The sequence below is a fragment of the Triticum urartu genome, chromosome 1A, assembly GCF_056163025.1.
Source record: "Triticum urartu cultivar PI428250 chromosome 1A, HENAU_Tu73, whole genome shotgun sequence".
NCBI classification, from domain to species: Eukaryota; Viridiplantae; Streptophyta; class Magnoliopsida; order Poales; family Poaceae; genus Triticum; species Triticum urartu.
This window is the reverse complement of record NC_141873.1, coordinates 90870028-90894129: the sequence shown is the minus strand read 5'-3', so window position 1 is coordinate 90894129 and position 24102 is coordinate 90870028.

Sequence of the window (24102 nt, the reverse complement as noted above, 5' to 3'; positions counted from 1 at the left end):
CGCACACGGAGATGACACGTTCCCTCTCGGAACCACGAGCCTTCTTGAGGGAAGCTCCGGTTTGCAAGAATCTTACACCAAAGCTAGTCCCAATTCGGCCAAAAAATTACCACAGCATGTTCGTGCCATGTCATGAGACCATGCCAAGTTTCATGATTTTCAGGCGTGTTTTGGAATTACAGAAATAAGAAACCAAGTTTCTCAATCTTTTCGGCCGAGCCATGACGCCCAAATGTTTGAATTTCACTCTCATCTCTTGCATGGGACCTAGAAATTCACCCAAGGACACACATGTGATTTTTCAAACAACTATGGTGCACTAGAGCACGTCCTTGTAGTTCAAATTTGAATTATGCACATTAAATGCCCAGAAACTCAATTAATGTATAAAAAGGCCAAAGGAACACAGAATAATTCCAAAATTTAGCATGATACTTCTATTTGGTCTAATCTGGCTGTTTAAAAAAATTAAGGTGGGAGAAGGCAGTGTACGTATGTCGTTTCGCACACGGAGGTGACACGTTCCCTCTCGGAACCAGGAGCCTTCTTGAGGGAAGGTACGGTTTGCAAGAAGCTTACACCAAAGCTTGTCCCAATTCGGCCAAAAAATTTACTGCAGCATGTTGGTGCCATGTTATGACACCATACCAAGTTTCATGATTTTCAGCCATGTTTTCGATTTACAGGAATTAAAAAACCAAGTTTCTCAATCATTCCGGCTGAGCCACGACACCGAGATGTTTGAATTTTATTCCCATGTCTTTCATGGGACCTATAAATTCACCCAAAGACACGCATGTGATTTTTCAGCAAACTTTGGTGCATTGGAGCATGTGCTTGTAGTTCAAATTTGAATTATACACATTAAATGCTGAGAAACTCAATTAATGCATAAAATGCCAAATGAACCCGGTATTATTCCAAATTTAAACACGACACCCATGTACTAGTTGCATGTTCACTGTACGTAAATGTTCTAGCAATTCAAACACCATCCTTTCCCTCCGTAACACCATTTTGTCTTCCAAAACATAATGAAAAAATCAGGTATACCACAAACAGTTTACTAGAAAGAATCGTGTGGGATGCGATATAAAATATCTTGGCGCATCGTCTTGTCTAGCTTACACAGGAAGCTTCGTCATCTACAGTCCACCGACCCCGCTTGAACTACACTTGCGCGCCAGTTTCTCGTGGCACCGAGCGATTTTTTTTTGCCATCGTGGAAATATCTATCTCCCCGCCCCCTCCCTCTTACCAAAAGCCACATTTCCACTGTTCCTCCTTGCTTTCCAAGTTCAAACCTTCACTGCTGCTTACTGGCAGCTCAGCCTCCTCGTCGGCTACCCTTCTTCTTGCAGCGCCGCCTCCTCGCCGGCTACCCTTCTTCTTGCAGCGCCGCCTCCTCGCCGGCGACCCTTCTTCTTGCAGCGCCGCCTCCTCGCCGGTGACCCTTCTTCTTGCTGCACGGCCTCCTCGTCACCGACCCTTCTTCTTGCTGCGCGGCCTCGTCGATATTGTCAAGTAATCCACACCCCACCCACACCATCCTCCTCCTTTCCCGTCCCATATGCCCCGACTGACGGAGCAACACCTTCCACCGAAATCACTGCCCCCCTCCTCCAATTAAGCGCCGCCCACAGCCATTTTACACGCAGTATTGTAACATCCCAAATTTTCAATTTGAAATGTTATACACTAGATCATCATTGCATATCATATTTTATTGCATTTTGGTTGATCCTAGAAATTACACGCAACTCAAGGACCCTCGGAGAGAGTTGGGGATTTCGTTATTTTCATATTTGAGTTGTCTCAAATTTTGAAAATAGGATCATTTGATTTTATTTATTTTATCATCAATTATTTCTATTACAAAAATTATGAGAGAGGGAACAAAATGACTTTCCCAAAATAAAGAAATATTGAGGATTCAATAAAAAATCAAATAAGATTTTATTTGGATTTATTTGCTATTTTATTTGAATTTAGGAAAATGCGAGTTTTTCAAAATTGCATTTAGGCCCCAAATAAATGTTCATCCTGTACGGCTTGATTTTAGAAGCCGGGAAAAAATTATTTCGGGATTTTTGGAGTCCGTTTAGTATTTCTTTTGTTTTTTCCATGCGTAATTATTAAAAAAAATGTCCGAACCGACCTTGGGCCGTAACCGACCAGGACTCTCCTGGCCAGGCCTCTTATAAGCCGCAGCCCCGCCCCGGCCAAAGCCCAAGTCGCCGCCCCGCCCTAACCCTAGCACCGCCGCGGCGCCCCGCCGCTGCTGCCGTGCCACCGCCTCGCCGCGCCGCCCCGCCGCCGCACCGCTGCCGCCTCGCTGGAGTTGCCGGAGGTATTTTTCGCCTTCGGTTTTTCTCGAAAAAACCGTTCGGTTTTTCTGACGGTTTTGTTCATTTTTTTAGTTTTAGTTTTTTTAAATAGATCGGTTTTTCTGGTTTATCTAAATAGTGAGCATTCGTCCGTTCGTTCGTTTGAACGAACGTTCGTCATTTTTCTTTTTCTCAGATTAAATCCGCGATTTTTCTGATCGCGATCTCTGATCCGATTTTCGTTTTAGTCTAACTTTTCGCTCGTTTATCGGAATCAGGCGATTCAAGCGCCTGGAGTTTCGTCTCGAAACCCTCTTTCTGTTTAAGCAACTCAAACAAGTTTTTGCCACTTTAAAAAAGTCTTAGATCCAGAATAGTAAACGAAGCTTGTTTCTTTTGTCGTTTGTCTTTCGTTGCTTCGTTCGATTTGATTCTTTTTGCCAACCGAAGTTCTTAAGTTGAACTGTCTGGTTAGATCTCTTATTTGAGTTTTACCTGTGCATTAGATGAGTACTTATTGTATGCTTGTTTGTTTGCGATAGAGTACCCGGAGTGCGCCGCTTGCTACTTCGAATCGCTAGGTTTCCCGGATCATCAGCAAGGCAAGTAACACTTTGATCATGTTTTCCCTCTACCAAATTTTATTGCATTAGATCAATCCTCACACATTGCATGATTAGGATCTAATTAAATTGTGGGTTTGGGAAGTAGTTGATGAGGTAGAACCTATTGCCCTGTTATATTCAAACCCTTGGGAGTTACTTCTACGCGTTGCTTATATTGCTATGCTATGCTAGTAGACGTGGATTGGGTGAGTGTATCCATGACAGATGTGAGATTGTTAATTAATGGTTTATATAAGGTGGCAACTTAAACACACATCTGGGTGGATTGAGGTACCTAGGTATTCCAGGATTTCCTGTTTTCTTTTGGACCGCCACCCAGGCTCAAAGGGATCATGAGATTATTCATGCTAGAAACTTCCATGTGCAGCCACAAGCTACTATGGGCTCTAGCATAGTTGATTAAGTCATGCGAACTCTTAGAGTGGTAGACTAGCAGATGTAGGGGAAAGTAGGTGTAACGGTCTACCCGATCGTAAGGTGCTAGCGCTTCTGAAAGACTATGTCTCGGTCATCCGTCTTCTCAAACACCATGTAGTGCGAGAAACGAAACGGAGGCGATCGAGTCTTGTGGGGAAAAGTGCACAAACCTCTGCAGAGTGTATAAACTAATCATGATTAGCCGTGTCCCCGGTTATGGACATCTTGAGTATCTAGTATCTGGATTATCATGTGAATCTCAACATGTTACTCTAAATTAATTTTGCTGGGTTTTGTCTAATGATGATGCTTAATTGGGATTAGGAATGCTGTCAACCATTCTCAATGTTTAACAACTACCATGATAGTTAAATAAATTTATTCCTTTGCAGTAGGGAAAAATTGGCTATACGCAAAACTGTAACCATAGAGCTTTCCATCAGCCAAATATGCATGTAGAATAGCTGTTTCATTCCATTACTCTCTATGTGTTACTTTGCCAGCATATTCCATGTGTTGACCCGTTTCGGGCTGCAACGTTAATGTTGCAGACTTTTCAGACAATGATTAAGGAGTTTTTGGTCGTGGTTCTATACTCAGTGATGCCGTTGGAGTTGATGTACTCACTTATCTTCCAAGTCTTCCGCTGTTATCGTTATTAGATGGCCTTAAGCCATATTTATTGTAATAAGTTCTCTTTTGAGACATTCGATGTAATAAGTGTGTGATTGCTACTCTATTATAAATCCTTCAAGTATTGTGTGGTGTCAGCATTACTGATCTAGGGATGACACCTGAGCACAGAGATTGGACTGTTTGAGGTCTAGTCGCTAGAAGATGGTATCAGAGCACACGCTGACTGTAGGACACGACCACTAAGCTAAAGGCCTAGACCACTACTCACTCTCTTCTCTTTTTGACTTCTCATCTTTTATACTCTTTTAGGATGGCGGATGCAAGGAACAAGTTTAGGCAACCGGATGAAGATACATCCTTTGGACGTCACTTGAAGGAAGTCACTAGATACCTGAACATATGAGTACCAAGCTTCACCGGAACCTACAACGCCACTTTACCTGAAAAAGAGCGCTGGATGATTCAAGTTCAAGTTCTAGGAAGGACATTCATGCCAGTCACTGAGCCCATCGAGTTTTCTTTTGATGCACCAACTTGGAGTCTAGGAAAGAGCATGGCAGCTCACATCGCCATGGGACGCATTGGAGAAGTCTACCGCAATGATCTTAAGGATACTATATACCAGATTTGTTGGCGCCGAGATGAGCACTGGGAGATGATCAGCACCAGAAAGGATAGATTAGTTGCAGCTTTTATCCAGGAGTTAAACCACCACATTCGACGTCAGGAAAACCAGATGTGCACCGACATGATAGACCTGAAGAAGGCAAAGACAAGAATCAAGGAACTGGAGGAGGAACTCAAGGCTACACGTGAAGATTATGAAGAGGAAATTGAAGTATTAGTGGAGAAGAATGACGATCTAATCAAGCAGATCGGAATATTCATGGGAGGCCCTACACCAGTAGAAGAAGACAACGAACCCAAGGAGATTCGCCCAGAAGACTACATCATCATCGACGACACCGACTTGGATCCAGATGATAGCGATGATGACTATCTTGATGAAGCTGGAGCAGATATCATGGAGTCTGCAACCGAAGAATATTTCTAGTATACCCCCTCATCAGTAGTAGTAGTCCACCATGTAAATATAGTAGTCTGATCACTTTTGCAATAGTTAGATCCTTTGTATGCCCTTGTTTGATTGATTGAATGAAGTGAATTGTTTGCTTTTGCCTCATGAGCATATGGGTAGTGTTTTCTCTTTAGAACCCTCTCTATTCTTAAATCTCATCTTTTCTAAACCCTCAGATGCCTCCGAGACGTGACCCTAGATTTACCTTTCCACCGGAGCTCACCCAGTTGATCCAGTAGCAGAACACGTTGATGCGGTTGCTAGTCCAGAATCAGAATCAGGGGAACAACAACAACAACCAACCACCACCACCACCTATTGATCACTTAGCCCGTTTTCTTAGGCTGAATCCGCTGATGTTTTCCAGTAGCACCGAGCCGATAGTAGCAGATGATTGGCTCCGCAAGACAGCTAGAGAGTTGACCACAGCAGGATGCACGGATGCGGAAAAGGTGAAGTTTGCCACGCATCAGCTTGAAGGACCCGCAACATCATGGTGGGAGAATTTCACAGCCACCTTCCCTGTCGACACTGTCACGTGGGACCAGTTTCAGCAGGCTTTTCGAACTGTCCATGTTTCAGCAGGAGCTATGGCCATAAAGAAGCGAGAGTTTTGCAACTTGCGCCAAGGAGGACGGACAGTTGGCCAGTATGTGGAGGAGTTTAGTAAATTAGCACGTTATGCTCCAGATGATGTTGCTACGGATGCAGCTAAGCAGGAGAAGTTTCTGCAAGGACTGAATGATGAGTTGAGCATGCAGTTGATGGTAGCAACCTTCAACAACTACCAAGAGTTGGTAGATCGTGCTCTTATGATTGAAGGGAAGCAACAGCAGATTGAGAATCGCAAGAGGAAGTATGGACAAGGGAAGAACACTTCAGGAGCTCAGCAGAAGCCACGTTTTACCCCTAGACCGGGAGGACATTTTCAGCATACCCATGGAGGAGGTAGCTCGCACAATCACAATGGCACCAAGAATGGTAATGGGAATGGAGGAAGCAACGGCCAGAACCGCACCAACCCATCGACCCCAGCCAAGAGAGACCTGAGCCAAGTCACTTGTTTTAAGTGCTAGAAGACCGGACATTATGCCAATGAATGTCCTGACTCACAGAATGGTAATGGCAATGGAAGCTCTGGGAAGAAGCCGAACCCTTTCAACAGGGGACAAGTGAACCACATTAACGTGGAGGAGGTTGAAGAGCAGCCGGATGCAGTAATCGGTAAGTTTATGGTTAAGTCATTTACTGCACTTGTTCTTTTCGATACTGGTGCATCGCATTCATACATATCAAGGGGATTTGTGGATAAGTATAACCTGCCCACCAAAGTACTTAGAACACCTATGTTAGTAAGCTCACCAGGAGCGGAGTATATCGCTAGCCAAGGATGTTTTCAAGTGCCATTAAGTATAGGTAGGCATGTGTTTCCCTCAGATTTGATAATATTGGAATCACAAAGTTTGGATGTAATTCTGGGTATGGATTGGTTGTCGATGTATGGAGGAAACATCGATTGTGCCAGTAAGTCAATCTTGCTTACCACCCCAGAAGGGAGAAGGATCAAGTATGTATCCCGGCAAGTGCCGAAGAGGACTCAAGTAAATTGTTTAAAAGGAGTTGTGCAGGAGGAAGTACCAGTAGTGAAGGATTTCCCTGATGTATTTCCAGAAGAGTTGCCAGGCATGCCACCGGATAGAGATATTGAATTTTTGATTGAGCTTTCGCCAGGCACAGGGCCAATATCAACGAGACCATATAGGATGCCTGCAAAGGATTTGGTGGAGATTAAGAAGCAAATTAAGGAGTTACTGGATAAAGGGTACATTCGCCCAAGTTCTTCACCTTGGGGATCGCCAGTACTTCTAGTGGAGAAGAAGGATGGATCTTTAAGGATGGTTGTGGATTACCGAGGATTGAATGAAGTAACTGAAAGTGCATTATATCGACTAGAGGGGGGGTGAATAGGCGATTTTTATGAAAGTCTTCAAAGCGTGGAAGTTATGAAGACAATCGATAGAAATAAACCTATTACCCTGCAGCGGAAGGTAGACTACACTAGGCAAGCCATAGTCAAGTATTCAATAGAGTGAAAGCACAATGACTAATAGCAGCAATGTAGTAAGGATCAGGTAGGAAGATATTGTGAAGCCACACAGAACACGCAGTCACTCAGTGAAGACAAAAGATAGTGCGAACATACAATGACTTCACAAGGAGTAACAGTAAGTAAAGGGAAGGGAAGATGAAACTAGTGACTCGCTGAAGACAATGATTTGTTGGACCAGTTCCAGCTGCTGTGACAACTGTACGTCTGGTTAGGGCGGCTAGGCATTTAAACCTTAGGACACACAGTCCCGGACACCCAGTCCTGAACACGTAGCTCAGGACACCCAGTCCTCACCGTATTCCCCTTGAGCTAAGGTCACACAGACCTCGCCCAATCACTCTAGTAAGTCTTCAAGGTAGACTCCCAAACCTTCACAGACTTCGTTCACCGGCAATCCACAATGTCTCTTGGATGCTCAGAACGCGACGCCTAACCGGCTGGAGGATGCACAGTCCTCAAGTGTAATAAGTCTTCAGATCACACAGACAAGAAGACTTAAGTGATGCCTAATTCTCTTTGGCTCTGGGTGGTTAGGGCTTTATCCTCGCAAGGAATTCTCTCTCAAAGGCTTCGAGGTGGGTTGCTCTCAAACGACAAAAGCCGTACTCTGAATCTGAGCAGCCAACCGTTTATGGTTGTAGGGGGTGGGCTATTTATAGCCACTTGGCAACCCGACCTGATTTGTCCGAAATGACCCTGGGTCACTAAGGAACTAACACGTGTTCCAACGGTCAGATTTCAAACTCAAACGGCAACTTTACTTGGGCTTCAAGCAAAGCTGACTTGCCCGACTCTGGACAAGATTCGCTCTTAAAGTCTTCACTCGAAGACATAGGTTTTGTTTAAGCATCACTTCAGTCATTCTGACTGGTTCTCTTGGACCCCACTTAACAGTACGGTGGTTCCTATGACTCAACACAGAAGAAAGAGAACTACGAAAGATCTAAGTCTTCGAGCTCCATAGGCTTCATGTGGTGTCTTCTCTTGTCATAGTCTTCAATGTGAATATCTTCATATACCACCTTTGACTTCAACGTCTTCATACATTTTTAGGGGTCATCTCTGGTAGGAAAACCGAATCAATGAGGGACTTCTACCTGTGTTATCCTGCAATTCTCACAAACACATTAGTCCCTCAACTAGGTTTGTCGTCAATACTCCAAAACCAACTAGGGGTGGCACTAGATGCACTTACAGTAACCATCAAGAACAAGTACCCACTACCAATGATCAATGATCTATTTGATTGATTGCAAGGAGCTAAGGTGTTTTCCAAGATTGATCTACGATCAGGATACCACCAGTTGAAGATTCGAGAACAGGATATACCCAAGACGGCTTTTACCACCAGGTATGGGCTGTACGAGTATACCGTTATGTCATTTGGTCTGACTAACGCACCTGCATATTTTATGAACATGATGAACAAAGTGTTTATGGAGTTCTTGGATAAGTTCGTCGTAGTGTTCATTGATGATATCCTGGTTTACTCGAGGAATGAAGAGGAGCATAAGGAGCATTTGCGTTTGGTTCTTGGAAAGCTCAGAGAACATCAATTATATGCCAAATTTAGCAAATGTGAGTTTTGGTTGAAAGAAGTTGGATTTCTCGGACACGTTATATCCGGAGAAGGTATAGCAGTAGACCCCACTAAAGTTGATACCGTGACCAAGTGGGAAGCGCCAACCACAGTTGGAGAGATCCGGAGTTTTCTTGGACTCACAGGATACTACCGGAGGTTCATTAAGAATTTCTCAAAGATTGCGAAGCCTATGACGGAGTTGTTGAAGAAGGATACCAAGTTTATATGGACTGAGGAATGTGAGGCTACTTTTCAGGAGTTGAAGAAGCGTTTGGTTACCTCACCAGTGTTGATTTTACCGGATCAGACCAAGGATTATGAGGTGTATTGTGACGCTTCACATCGAGGACTTGGAGCAGTTCTTATGCAGGAAGGAAGAGTTGTTTCATATGCGTCGCGACAGCTTAAGCCTCATGAGTTGAATTATGCTACACATGATTTGGAGTTAGCAGCCGTAGTGCATGCATTAAATACTTGGAGCCATTTTCTGATTGGAAACCATTGTGAGGTGTACACGGATCACAAGAGTCTGAAGTATATCTTCACACAGAAGGAGTTGAACCTCAGACAAAGGAGATGGTTGGAGCTCATCAAGGATTATAATATGAAATTGCATTATCACCCCGGAAAGGCTAATGTAGTAGCTGATGCGTTGAGCCGCAAGAGTCATGTCAACACCCTAATGACGGGAGATTTACCAAGGGAGTTAGCCGAAAATCTTCGAGAGCTATGTTTTGGAAATAGTCCCGAAAGGTTATGTAGCAGCATTGGAGATTCAGTCTACGTTGATGGATAAGATCAGAGAAGCTCAAAAGACTGACAAGGGGATTGCTTCTATTAAGGAGAAAATGAGCAAAGGAAAAGCTAAGGGATTTTGTGAGGATGAGCACGACACCTTATGGTTTGAAGACCGTGTTTATGTGCCTAATGACTTCGAGATCAGTAAGTTAATTTTACAAGAGGCCCATGATTCACCATATTCGATTCACCCAGGAAATACCAAGATGTATTTGGATTTGAAGGATATTTTCTGGTGGACCGGAATGAAGAAGGATATCGTGGAATATGTAGCAGTTTGCGACGTATGTCAGAGAGTAAAGGCAGAGCATCAGAAGCCAGCGGGATTGCTACAGCCATTGCCGATACCCGAATGGAAGTGGGATAAGTTAGGCATGGATTTTATCACATGATTGCCCAGAACACGTTTAGGCTATGACTCGATATGGGTTGTAGTCGATCGTTTGACAAAGATAGCTCATTTCATTCCAGTGAAGACTACCTATACCATTACAAAGTTGGCAAAGATATACATGACCAGGATCGTATGTCTGCATGGAGTTCCAAGGAGTATTGTATCAGATAGAGGAACCCAGTTTACCTCAAAGTTCTGGAATCAGTTGCATGAAACTTTGGGAACCAGATTGGAGTTTAGCACAGCTTTCCACCCACAGACAGATGGACAGACTCAGAGAGTCAATCAGATTTTGGAGGATATGCTAAGAGCTTGTGCGCTAGATTACGGATCTAGTTGGGATGAGAATTTTCCATATGCAGAGTTCTCTTACAACAACAGTTACCAATCCAGTTTGAAGATGGCCCCTTTCGAAGCCTTGTACGGAAGGAGGTGCAGGACCCCATTGTCTTGGGATGAAGTTGGAGATCGTCAGTTGTTTGGACCAGATTTGATAAAGGAGTCTGAACAGAAAGTGAAATTGATTCGCGATAGGCTCAAGGTAGCTCAATCCAGGCAGAATAGTTATGCAGATTCTAAACGCAAGGAGATAGTTTACGAAGTCGGAAACCGAGTTTATCTTCGAGTATCACCACTTCGAGGAGTTAAGCACTTTGGAGTAAAGGGAAAGTTAGCGCCATGTTTTGTAGGCTCATCCAAAGTTTTGGAGCGTATGGGAGAAGTAGCCTATAAGTTGGAATTGCCCAAAGGATTTTCAGGAGTTCATGACATGTTGCATGTTTCCCAGTTGAAGAAGTGCCACGCAGAGATGGCTGACATACCACTGAGAGATACGGTACCACTGGAAGCAATTCAGTTAGATAGTGATTTGACCTATGAGGAGAAACCAGTTAAGATTCTAGAGTATGCCAGTCGAGTCACCCGTAGCAAGGTTACCAAGTTTTGCAAGGTTCAGTGGAGCCACCACACGGAGGATGAAGCCACCTGGGAACGAGAGGAAGATTTGCTGAAGGACCACCCTCACCTATTTTCTAGCCAACCCGAATCTCGAGGGCGAGATTCATCTTAAGGGGGGTAGGTTTGTAACATCCCAAATTTTCAATTTGGAATGTTATACACTAGATCATCATTGCATATCATATTTTATTGCATTTTGGTTGATCCTAGAAATTTCACGCAACTCAAGGACCCTCGGAGAGAGTTGGGGATTTCGTTATTTTCATATTTGAGTTGTCTCAAATTTTGAAAATAGGATCATTTGATTTTATTTATTTTATCATCAATTATTTCTATTACAAAAATTATGAGAGAGGGAATAAAATAACTTTCCCAAAATAAAGAAATATTGAGGATTCAATAAAAAAATCAAATAAGATTGTATTTGGATTTATTTGCTATTTTATTTGAATTTAGGAAAAATGCGCGTTTTTCAAAATTGCATTTAGGCCCAATAAATGTTCATCCTGTACGGCTTGATTTTAGAAGCCGAGGAAAATTTATTTCGGGATTTTTGGAGTCCGTTTAGTATTTCTTTTGTTTTTCTCCGAGCGTAATTATTTAAAAAAACGTCCGAACCGACCTTGGGCCGTAACCGACCAGGACTCTCCTGGTCGGGCCTCTTATAAGCCGCTGCCCCGCCCCAGCCAAAGCCCAAGTCGCCGCCCCGCCCTAACCCTAGCGCCGCCGCCGCGCCGCGCCGCACCGCCCCGCCCCACCGCCGCCGCGCCGCCGCCTCGCCGGACCGCCGCCGCCGCCGTCGCCGGAGTTGCCGGAGGTATTTTTCGCCTCCGGTTTATCTCGAAAAAACCATTCGGTTTTTCCGATGGTTTTGTTTGTTTTTTTAGTTTCATTTTTTTAAATAGATCGGTTTTTCTGGTTTATTTAAATAGTGAGCGTTCGTCCGTTCATTCGTTTCAACGAACGTTCGTCGTTTTTTTTTCTCGGATTAAATCCGTGATTTTTCTGATCACGATCTCTGATCCAATTTTCGTTTTAGTCTAACTTTTCGCTCGTTTATCGGAATCAAGCGATTCAAGCGCTTGGAGTTTCGTCTCGAAACCCTCTTTCCGTTTAAGCAACTCAAACAAGTTTTTGCCACTGTAAAAAAAGTCTTAGATCCAAAATAAGTGTGTGATTGCTACTCTATTATAAATCCTTCAAGTACTGTGTGGTGTCAGCATTACTGATCCAGGGATGATACCTGAGCACAGAGATTGGACTGTTTGAGGTCTAGTCGCTAGAAGATGGTATCAGAGCACACGCTGACTGTAGGACACGACCACTAAGCTAAAGGCCTAGACCACTACTCACTCTCTTCTCTTTCTGACTTCTCATCTTTTCTACTCTTTTAGGATGGCGGATGCAAGGAACAAGTTTAGGCAACCGGATGAAGATACACCCTTTGGACGTCACTTGAAGGAAGTCACTAGATACCTGAACATATGAGTACCAAGCTTCACCGGAACCTACAACGCCACTTTACCTGAAAAAGAGCGCTGGATGATTCAAGTTCAAGTTCCAGGAAGGACATTCATGCCAGTCACTGAGCCCATCGAGTTTTCTTTTGATGCACAAACTTGGAGTCTAGGAAAGAGCATGGCAGCTCACATCGCCATGGGACGCATTGGAGAAGTCTACCACAATGATCTTAAGGATACTATCTACCAGATTTGTGGGCGCCGAGATGAGCACTGGGAGATGATCAGCACCAGAAAGGATAGATCAGTTGCAGCTTTTATCCAGGAGTTAAACCAGCACATTCGACGTCAGGAAAACCAGATGTGCGCCGACATGATCGACCTGAAGAAGGCAAAGACAAGAATCAAGGAACTGGAGGAGGAACTCAAGGCTACATGCGAAGATTATGAAGAGGAAGTTGAAGTATTAGTGGAGAAGAATGACGATCTGATCAAGAAGATCGGAATATTCATGGGAGGCCCTACACCAGTAGAAGAAGACAACGAACCCAAGGAGATTCGCCCGGAAGACTACATCATCATCGAGGACACCGACTCGGATTCAGATGATAGCGATGATGACTATGTTGATGAAGCTGGAGCAGATATCATGGAGTCTGCAACCGAAGAATATTTCTAGTAGACCCCCTCATTAGTAGTAGTAGTCCACCATGTAAATATAGTAGTCCGATCACTTTTGCGATAGTTAGATCGTTTGTATGCCCTTGTTTGATTGATTGAATGAAGTGAATTGTTTGCTTTTGCCTCATGAGCATATGGGTAGTGTTTTCTCTTTAGACCCCTCTCTATTCTTAAATCTCATCTTTTCTAAACCCTCAGATGTCTCCGACACGTGACCCTGGATTTACCTTTCCACCGGAGCTCACACAGTTGATCCAGCAGCAGAACACGTTGATGCAGTTGCTAGTCCAGAATCAGAATCAGGGGAACAACAACAACAACCCACCACCACCACCACCACCTGTTGATCATTTAGCCCGTTTTCTTAGGCTGAATCCGCCGGTGTTTTCCAGTAGCACCGAGCCAATAGTAGCAGATGATTGGCTCGGCAAGACAGCTAGAGAGTTGACCACAGCAGGATGCACGTATGCAGAAAAGGTGAAGTTTGCCACGCATCAGCTTGAAGGACCCGCAACATCATGGTGGGAGAATTTCATAGCCACTTTCCCTGTCGACACTATCACGTGGGACCAGTTTCAGCAGGCTTTTCGAACTGCCCATGTTTCAGCAGGAGCTATGGCCATAAAGAAGCGAGAGTTTTGCAACTTGCACCAAGGAGGACGGACAGTTGGACAGTATGTGGAGGACTTTAGTAAATTAGCATGTTATGCCCCAGATGACATTGCTACGGATGCAGCTAAGCAGGAGAAGTTTCTGGAAGGACTGAATGATGAGTTGAGCATGCAGTTTATGGTAGCAACCTTCAACAACTACCAGGAGTTGGTAGATCGTGCTCTTATGATTGAAGGGAAGCAGCAGCAGATTGAGAATCGCAAGAGGAAGTATGGACAAGGGAAGCACACTTCAGGAGCTCAGCAGAAGCCACGTTTTACCCCTAGACCGGGAGGGCATTTTCAGCATACCCATGGAGGAGGTAGCTCGCACAATCACAATGGCACCAAGAATGGTAATGGGAATGGAGGAAGCAACGGCCAGAACCGCACCAACCCATCGACCCCAGCCAAGAGAGACCTGAGCCAAGTCACTTGTTTTAAGTGCTAGAAGACCGGACATTATGCCAATGAATGTCCTGACTCACAGAATGGTAATGGCAATGGAAGCTATAGGAAGAAGCCGAACCCTTTCAACAGGGGACAAGTGAACCACATTAATGTGGAGGAGGTTGAAGAGCAGCCGGATGCAGTAATCGGTAAGTTTTTGGTTAAGTCATTTACTGCTCTTGTTCTTTTCGATACTGGTACATCGCATTCATACATATCAAGGGGACATGCGTGTCGACCGCCAGGTCTTGGAGGAGCACCTCATCTTCGAGGCCACCATCGACACCGCCGCGTGGTTGTCTACTTTAAAATACAGTTCGTGATGTTTTCTCGAGGCCACCGCCAGTGCCTTCTAGTGATTTGTCCTCTGTAATGTTAATATGCAATCTAATGTTCAGTTAATAGTTTGGTCCTCTGAAATGTAATGTTCAGTTAACACTTTGGTCCAACAATTTCTACATTTCGTAGTATTGTTCTCAAGCATTCTTTATTTTGTTAACTGTCTTATCTTCTAGTACATGTTTCTATTCTGCAATGTCGTGCTCAGTTAACTATTTTGGTTCATTTGGTCTGTTGTCCATTTAACTGTTTGGTTCAGTTCTGCAATTTGATTTTCATTTGCTGTGGGTACAATTTTGTATTGTTATGCATGTGACACCAATCATATTTGGCTATACTCAATACATATTCTACTGATAGTATGGCAACTCTAAGTTAACCTGATCAAGATCTTCCTTTTGTGTGTTGCAGAGAAACAATGGGAGACACTGCGGTTTACCATCGAGGTTTGTTCAAGCAGGGTCCTTTGGCTAATAGCACATTATTGTGCAGTTGCAGGAATCATTCTAGTATTTAGGTTTCTTACAATTTGGTCTTGCACATGTAGGTCCCGCTATCAGAGGCTTAGACCCACTGTTCGACCCATTTTGCATATGGGGAAATGAGATGTCCATGAATATCAGCCAAGTCAAGAAACTCAGAAAGATTGTTAGGATGAAGAAACTTGCGACGAATAACAGCAAGATCTTTGTTTGCACAATGAAGAAGACATCAGTCAACTATAGGATGGTACCAACTCTTTTACCTTGTTTTTACCCCTTGCGCCATTTCAAAATTTACAACAGCGATTTATGCATAGCTTTGTTTTCAGTAATTTTCAAAGCAGTTCACCGATGATTACCTCTGAAACCACCTGCATGGTCAAGAGGCGAGGAAGGTATTCATTCAACACCCATGGTACAATATTGAAGTCTTGCTGAAGAGGATGAAGGTTGGGCGGGCAATTATCCATAGCCACTGGCCTAAAGTTGCAAGGACATTCAACATCACTAAAGGCTCAATATTTGCCTTCCGCTTCTGAAGTTTCCCAGATGAGATTCATCTGTCTATTTACCATGTATGATGCTACTTTCCAAACGTTTTTGATGCTGCATGTGAAACTTGGTGCTATTGTGTAATGGCGTAACTGAGTGCCGAAGCTATCTGATGTAATTCGATTATGAAATCCTGGTTGCTTTTATACGGATATGAAATATCTGGCATGTTTTACAAGAAATATCAGTTTGATTAGTACACGGATTATCAATAATAGGCTAATTAACATGCTTATTGGGGTTTTCTATTGCAAACGGTTACTCAGAAAGCAGCTTAGGCGATGAACTCAAACAACCCGCACGGTTTCTAGAAAGTAGGCATGTTCGATCAACTAACAATCACACACGGCTTCCGGCAGCGAACTGTTTGCGTTAGGCCACCTTGCACACACGTTTCCACACAAAGAACTATGTGGGATGTACATACCTATGAAAATGATTTTCTAGGATTCACCATGTGGGATGTACATACGTACGGAAATGATTTCTAGGATTCACCGTGTGGGATGAACATACCTACGGAAATGATTTCTGGGATTCACCGTGTGGGATGTACATACCTACAGACATGATTTCTGGGATTCATCGTGTGGGATGTACATACCTACGGAAATTATTTCTGGGATTCACCATGTGGGATGTACATACCGACGGAAATGATTGGGTTTCCATGCCTCACCCGATCGCACACGGCCCCAGCCTGGGTCCCACGAGGGCCTACCCCCGAGGATTTCTGGGTCGTGTGGGAAGGACCCCCCCTATCGCCCACACTCACTTGGTGACGGTTCCAAATGCCGCCACGGAAAGGGGTTTTAAACCGTTTGTTTAGGACGTCGCTGCACCAGTGTTAGTTGAGTAGATAATGGTCTTGAACGAACCTACCATGCTAGCCGAGGTGATGAAGTCGCACCGATGAATGAGTTCCTCCACCACGTCATCATTCAGATCGGGGCAAGAATAACGGGGTCGTTTCCGGTCTGTTCCCTCCATGGAGAAGACGATCAAACAATGGCGGAAGGAAGGGTGAAGGCAAATGGAGGAGGAAGGAAGAGCGTGCGACAGCAGTTCCAAATCAAGAGGGAAAGGCGAAGAATCGGTGGACGGTTGCCACGGTACATGAAGTGGCGCCCTGGTCTACATAGACGTCTGTTCGGAAATTGTACAAAAGGACTCGCCGTCGTCTCACTGACATGTGGGAACGGGACCACATGTCAACGAAGAGGCTAGTGGGGAGCGGACGGTTGCCACAGAGGTCACACACTGACGACAAGGCCGTCCTGTCAGACCTAGCGCCCATGCGAGATGGCTTCCGTCCCCCACACGAGCGAAGCCACTTGTCACCCCCACAAGGTTGGTCCGCCACGCCGCTAGGCCAAGTCCAGCACGTGCATCTCGGACGTGCGCTCGCTCAGCCCCCTTTCCCTCGACGCCCCAGAGCTACCCAACCACGGCTACGTGTTTTGCACACCCGGTGGCCGGATTTGGAGCGAACCCGGTCGGGCTTGAGCTCGCTCGATTATGGGAGGCCACGTCGCGCCATGGACTGGCCGGGCACCAGGCCGGAAGGCCCTGGCAAGGCCGCATGCAGGTACTGACTCCTCTAGCCGCTCGGATCTACACCGTCGGTGGTCCGCCTACAGATACATGAATGGCGGTCGGCCGGGCTCGGTGCTGGCCCAAAAGCTCGTCGGCACACCGTTGCCACTCATTACATGTGACGACTGCCCAAAGAAGGCCTAGCGCCGCATTTCTATAACGCCAGAAAATCCCGGATGGGTGTTCATTAAGTGCTCAACCGATGGGGTATGTGCTAATTTAGCTTCGGTTGTGCTCTCGGATTAGACTTGTTGTGCTAACTTAAAATTTTATCATGTAGAATGGATGTAAGTTTTGGTATTGGGAAGAAGAGTACATAGATATATTGATAGAGCGCAATTTAGTAGATGTTGTAGCACTTTTAGTTAGCATAGAGGCTAGAGATGAGACTAGTGCACTTGTTTATAGAATAGAGGCTAGACATGAGACTAGATGTGAGGAAGCAACATCTACTTCTTTACACTCAAAGAAGAAATAAGCACCCAAGATCGAGCCTCCGCAGATGAACAATGAATGCATCGAGAAGGCACTAATCAAACTTACAAGAGCAGTTATGGAAGTTGGATATCTTCTAAAATGTATTCTTGTGGTTCTTGTTTTATTTGGTCTTGCTTTTCTAGTCAAATTTTGGTGATGTATTTCCATGTACCAAAAATCAATGATGAAAAAAAAGATATGTGTTTGCAAAGAAAAATGTACGCGACCGGGATGTGTCCGCTCGTTGGGCACATGGCCACCGCATCCGAGAAATGGTCCGGACACGACCCCATTGCCCTACCCAAATGGACAGAATACGGGCAAAACGGAGGTCCGTTAGGGGTCGTGCGTTGGAGTTGGCCTTACAAGTGGGACCGTAGTTGAGGAAACCGACTAGTATCGGCAAGCCCCTCCCTCGCCCGCCGAGCTATGGCTGAGTTAGAGAGACGACGAGGTTGAAGAGATAGCTATGGCATGGACTCCAAGAAATATGGTGTTAGATGGAAGTCATGCTGGTGGCGTGTGCCGTACTCCTGGACGTGAATGCTTGATCTGGCCCATGCCACCCTACTATATATCGAGGATTCGAGGTGCTGCTACGTACAACAAACACATGAACATATGGCCCACCTCACACAGTGGCCAAATTTCCTTGAGTTTGTGCTAGGTTAAAAAGTATTCTTTGTGAGGGTGGGTGGCTGGTCTCAAGTTTAAAAACTTGTTGTATTACGTATACGTAGACATAGAGATAGTGCAACAGTTTTGAAAGTTTGAACCCAAACATCAGAATGCAATTTCTACTGGACTCATCCGAGGACCTAGGATGATGGGATTCGCTACTACAGTAAAAACACCCGCTCGACGCGCGAAGCATGTGTAGCTAGTACAAATAGTAGTAGTACTATTGTTGATTGGACTCATCCGATGACCTGTTGCAATGCACATACAATTATGTATTCAGAAAATATTTTTTTGCCTCATCGCAGCACCCACTCAGAGAAGCGACTCGAAAGGCATTCATAAATTTAGTAAGTTTCTCACATGCATATTATTTTATTACATACAACAGGTCATGAACCCATAATGACAACGACGATACATTCTAGTAAATACTAAAGTTTTCATCACACAACAAATAACAAGCAATGAAATGAACTCCAGGTCAACCAATCCTCAGCGTTGGAAATGCTTGCTTTGAACCAGAAGTGATTCTTTGGGAAGGGGCAGCTTCTGTCAATCTCGAGACCAACGCAAGGACTGATCATCCAGGCTGAAGCGGCCTATGTCAGGACGCATATTGTGATAGCCACGGTAGGGAACCATAGAAATGCCTGAGGTATAGATACACTTGCTTCTCATAAATGGTAGTAATGTTGTGTCAACAGCATTTGGATCGCCTTTCACCATGATTGGATAGTTTTATCCAAGGAAGAGCGAGTTTCCTCCAAGAGTATCAATACTAAACCAGGGAGATGGTGTTGGCGCTAGCATAGTAGTATCCATCCCGAATACCTTGCAACGGATGTTGGAATAGGTCCGGAGAGTGCGACGATGGGAGACAACACCTGCTTCCTTAGTAACATCAGCAGTGCCCTGTATACAGACAAGAAGAGGTGATCCATCGGAATAAGTTGCCAGGCGCCACTGAGTATATGGGTCCCCATTCTCGTGATCTCCCCCTTGGTTATAAATTTTTTCAAATATAGGTGGTGGAATGTTCACAGGACCTTGGAAAGACAAGAAGGTTAATTAATTAGTAAAGGGAAACTAGCTAACCCGCATGCATGTGGATGAAAGAATTAGAATTACGGTGGAAGACAAACGTACCGAAAGCATCAGGATTCCATGCAAAAACAGTGCCACGAGTGGTGGCAGCAAACACAAGACCCTCGTATTGAATTGCATCACAGTACTCATCTGTGCATAGAAACTGATTTTTGAGCAATATCCATCGAGTCAATCCTTGAAGGATGGCAACAAGCTTGTCGAAGATAGCGACAACACAAGCATTCCTATAGCCCCAAGAGTGACTGGGAACTCGACAAATTGCTATCTTCTGTAGACGACAGTCACCATGATCGTAGTTGAACGTATGTAGAATACCGGGTTGCTCAACCTCTAGGCAGTCTGGGATTTTTGGAGGTGGAACCCGGTGACGAGTGTACACATTCACAAGTTCCCACTCGCAGTTGTACCCAATATAAACAACCCAATCTCCATTTGCGCCTGCCCAAGCCTTACCCTCAAGCGATGGCATCTTAACATCACACGTATCATTATCAAGCAGCATCAACTTGCACAAGGCGAGGCTTGTGTCGCCCGCGCGCCAGTGACCAGGTTCACGGTGAAGAAGATAGGGGAGATCAAACCGCTCCTGGACCCTTGGGTTCCTTGTAATGATGTTATTAGTTGAATTGAGAATGGTCTTGAATGAACCTGCCATGCTAGCCGAGGTGATGACATCGCACCGATCAATGAGTTCCTCCACCACATCATCTTTCGGATCGGGGCAAGATAACGGTGTCGGTTCCGGCCTATTTCCTCCATAGAGAAGACGATCGAACAATGGTAGAAGGAAGGGTGAAGGCAAATGGAGGAGGGAGGAAGAGCGTGCGATAGCAGTTCCAAATCGAGAGGGAAAGGCAAAGGGTCGATGGACGGTTGCCACGGTACACAAAGAGGCGTCCCGGCCTACATAGACGTCCGTTCAGAAATTGTACAAAGGGACCCGCCATCGTCTCACTGACATGTGGGAATGGGACCACATGTCAACGAAACATGGTGTGTAATTTCTCGTGCAAAATGAGATCTGGCCGCGTTGGCCCGAGGTGCCGCATTAGTTATCGACCTTTTATTTTTTAATGGTGTGCCGTTCAGTTTTGAAGCACGACTAATTGGTACTGTATGCAGAGAAAATATAAACTACTCTACCACTACTCCACCTCTAGTACTAGTAGTATAAAAAGATATATAGGCTAGAGCTTCAGCGCTTTCTCGCTAAGGGCTGCCCACTTGCTTCTCACACTATCACCCTCTCTCCAGATCTAAAAAAGACGGCCTCTCTCTCCCTCCTCACCGGTGGTCACAGATCCGTCGGGGAAGAAAAGGACGTGCAGCGTTGACGCACTCGTCATTGGCGAGCGAGGTCACTCACTGACGACAAGGTCGTCCTCTCAGACCTAGCGCCCGCGCAGGATGGTCTCCTTCCCCAAGCTCGCCGTCATAGTGTGTGCGGAGGACGATGACCACGAGCGAAGCCACTTCCCACCGACCCTCAGTTATGCTACCTCTTTTCGAACAATACCCTTGTTCTATTGCCCCATCTGCCACGTCACTGCATGTGGATCTTTTTCCACTCCACCGTCTTCCCAATTTTCTATCCTCTGCTCTGCTGGTCACGCAGATGAAAACCGTAACTTGCACTATTAATGGAAACCCTACTTCATGCAAACTAATCCATGTCTGGGTTGAATAAGGAAAGGAAGGAAGACTATACTGTCCAAGAGACTAGGCATCGAACTCGCATCTAGGTTGTAAAGGGGGAAATCAGTAGCTAAAGAGAACAAAAATGGGACGTAATCCACATATGCTGCCTGGTTATTTGTTTCTCTGGGCAACCATACCTCCCTCACCACTCTATGCGTCTGTGGAGGTACATCGTGCTGGTGCGCCCACTATCTGAATGGGCCTCCCATGCTATTATTGCCACTTTTTGCTGTTAGTATAATGCCAGCAGTCAAGTCAAGCAATGCTACTACTAAAGTGATGCCACATTTAACTAATGCCGCACTCAGTCTAATGCCACCGATAAATTTAAGCAGTGCCATTTAATGTTAGTGGATTATTTCAGGGTTAGCTGTTGATTGTGGATGTATTAAATATTTTTCAGCTAAGGCATTCTAGTGCTGTTGCACAGCCAGTATACCAACGATGAGTCTTGTTACCACCTTCAGATTTTTGCACTGTTAATGCTTATAGATTACATACCTCGAGTTAGTTAATAATATTTACCTTGAAGGTACATGGTTTGCACTTTTTTTATGCTGTCATTAGTTAATAATGCTACTTACCTTCAGACTTTAGTATTTGATTTAATGCTCTTGCACAGCTACTATACCAATGCTGAAACTTGTTACCTTTACATTTTGTATTGTTAATTCTTAGAGAAATCTTCTAGTGCTAGAGCTTATGGAAATCTGTACAGTAAAACCATTGTACTGTACCCTGTAATAAAATAACTACTCTACGATTGCACTAGCCACTGGATTGGTCTATATTTGTACTAGTCGAATGGTGTTGCATTAGCGTATGGACATATATAAAGTCTGGCAAGCTTTCCCAGATATGTGCTCAAGAAAACTACTACCTGTTTTTCTAAATACTAGACATTTGGGTACTTTAAATTGAACCGCGAAAACGTCTTATATTAAGGAACAGAGGGTGTAGAGTTCACTCAAATTATCCCGGTAAAGCTAGTCACACCTTTGTTAAAACTAATGTTCATTACGTTATCGGAGGAGGTCTGTATGTTTGTCTCTAATGCTTGTCGACTACATACCTGACACCATGGTTGAATGTTAAGTCATTTCCATTTGTACAGTGTCACTGAATTGTTAAGGCGGTGATGGCATTTTATTTTAGTTGAACTGCACAAAATATGCTTAATAGAAGAGGAAAGGTCGGGAATGGCTCAATTTTTCAAAAAAAAACTATGTATGCCTTCCTGACATCAGCCGCTGTTGCCTTATTTATTCCTTCAAATAGTTGGTTAGAAACAGTCTTGCTACCTTTTCCCATTAAGAAATTGGAATGCTTATACTTGTGAGTCTATGCTTCAACTAGTGCCACTTTTATAGTAATCACACTTTCAATATCTATGCAAATAGGGATGCCCGATTTTAGTGGAACTGCACAAAATGTCCAAATGGTTCAACATTAGGAGCATGTTTTCTTCCAAACCTTTATATCCAATTGGTGGCACTATGAGCTGTTCATTACGAACATACATGGTTTGCTACTATCTTGCTACTCTTTTTGTACTGACATTAGATAGTAATACTAGTGGTTTGCATGTGAATTTATTGGTAGGGTGGACCTACATTGGAAGTGCAGGACATGATTCAATGGTTGGATGCTCAATTTCGGTTGTATCGATTTCTCCTCTTCCATCACTTTGAACATGGATATCCTTGGTCTGATGAAGAATGGGTGCTATATTTCTGCTCGGAACGAGCAAATCAATTAAGTATGAAATTGTCCAGGGCAAAACATGAATGTATCAAATTGTCCAGTGCAAAGCATGACTGATGCTAAGCGGAAGAGATGTGTTTAAACCGAAAATACAAGGTGGGGTATATGTTTACTAGCTACTTGATATTTGTGCAGACAAAAATGTCTACCCTTGGCTATTTGGCAAACAAACAAAGTTACAGTAATTTTGGTTGAACTGCACAAGAGAATAGTATAGTCACTGCATGCAGTGCCATTTGAAAATAGACACAAAAAGATTGGATAATCACTTCATGGACTGCAGAAAAGTAGTACTGTACTATTTATTGGCTAACACTAGGTGCTTCATTTCTTTGGTCTGATTATACAATGGGCATCATTTTGCCTAAGTTAAAGTTTGTATTCCGAAAATAGTCTCGCTGTGTGATCGAGAGAAGACCAAATCATATTGCAGTGGATGTTCCTCCATCATGTGTGGTTCATTCTCATGGTTCCAGCTGTTGGTGAAACCACTTACATTTGCAAGAAGAATTGTAGACTTCACAAACTAATTTGTCTTTCACTCCGTACTGAATGTTGGCCAAGAGAAGCATCCATGTTAGTAGGGAGAACATATGTTTTTTCTAGATCTTTGCTTTTGGAGCTACATATTTGTATATGATCTGTGAATCATTGAGATGCATCCACATGTTGATCTTATGTATGGGAATCCTACTAGTTGGTTTTGAATTTGGGCTAGTAATGTGAACATATTACAATGCCAGGCCTGTGAGTCTCGTGTGAACATTTCGAACGGATCGGCTCTTACTTTTGTGCACAACATGATCCTTATTTCTGTGTTCTCAGTGTTTACAAGTTACTAACAATTTCTTATTTTTGTTCGCTCAGTGTTTACAAGTTACTGATCGATCACTAGCTAGCCTAATAATGCACTCCTGGAAGTTTTAGTTGCGACGCAAGATCCGAAGTGGCAGTTTTTTGAATAAAAATGCCTACGACTGAAGAAACTGACAAGCTGCTCTGAAGAAAATGCCATGCGAATATGAAGAAACTGCCAGCAAAAACGTTCGCAAATGCCTTATCTCTCAGTGAACGTTCATCAGCTAATGTGATCCTACATGTACACCATCCGACCTACTCGATCCTACACGTGCACTATCCGACCTACTCAATCCTACACGGATAAATAGCGGATCACGCACGTACTACCTCCTTTCCGGTTTACAGGGCTCAATTCAAAAAATGACCTACTCGATCCTAC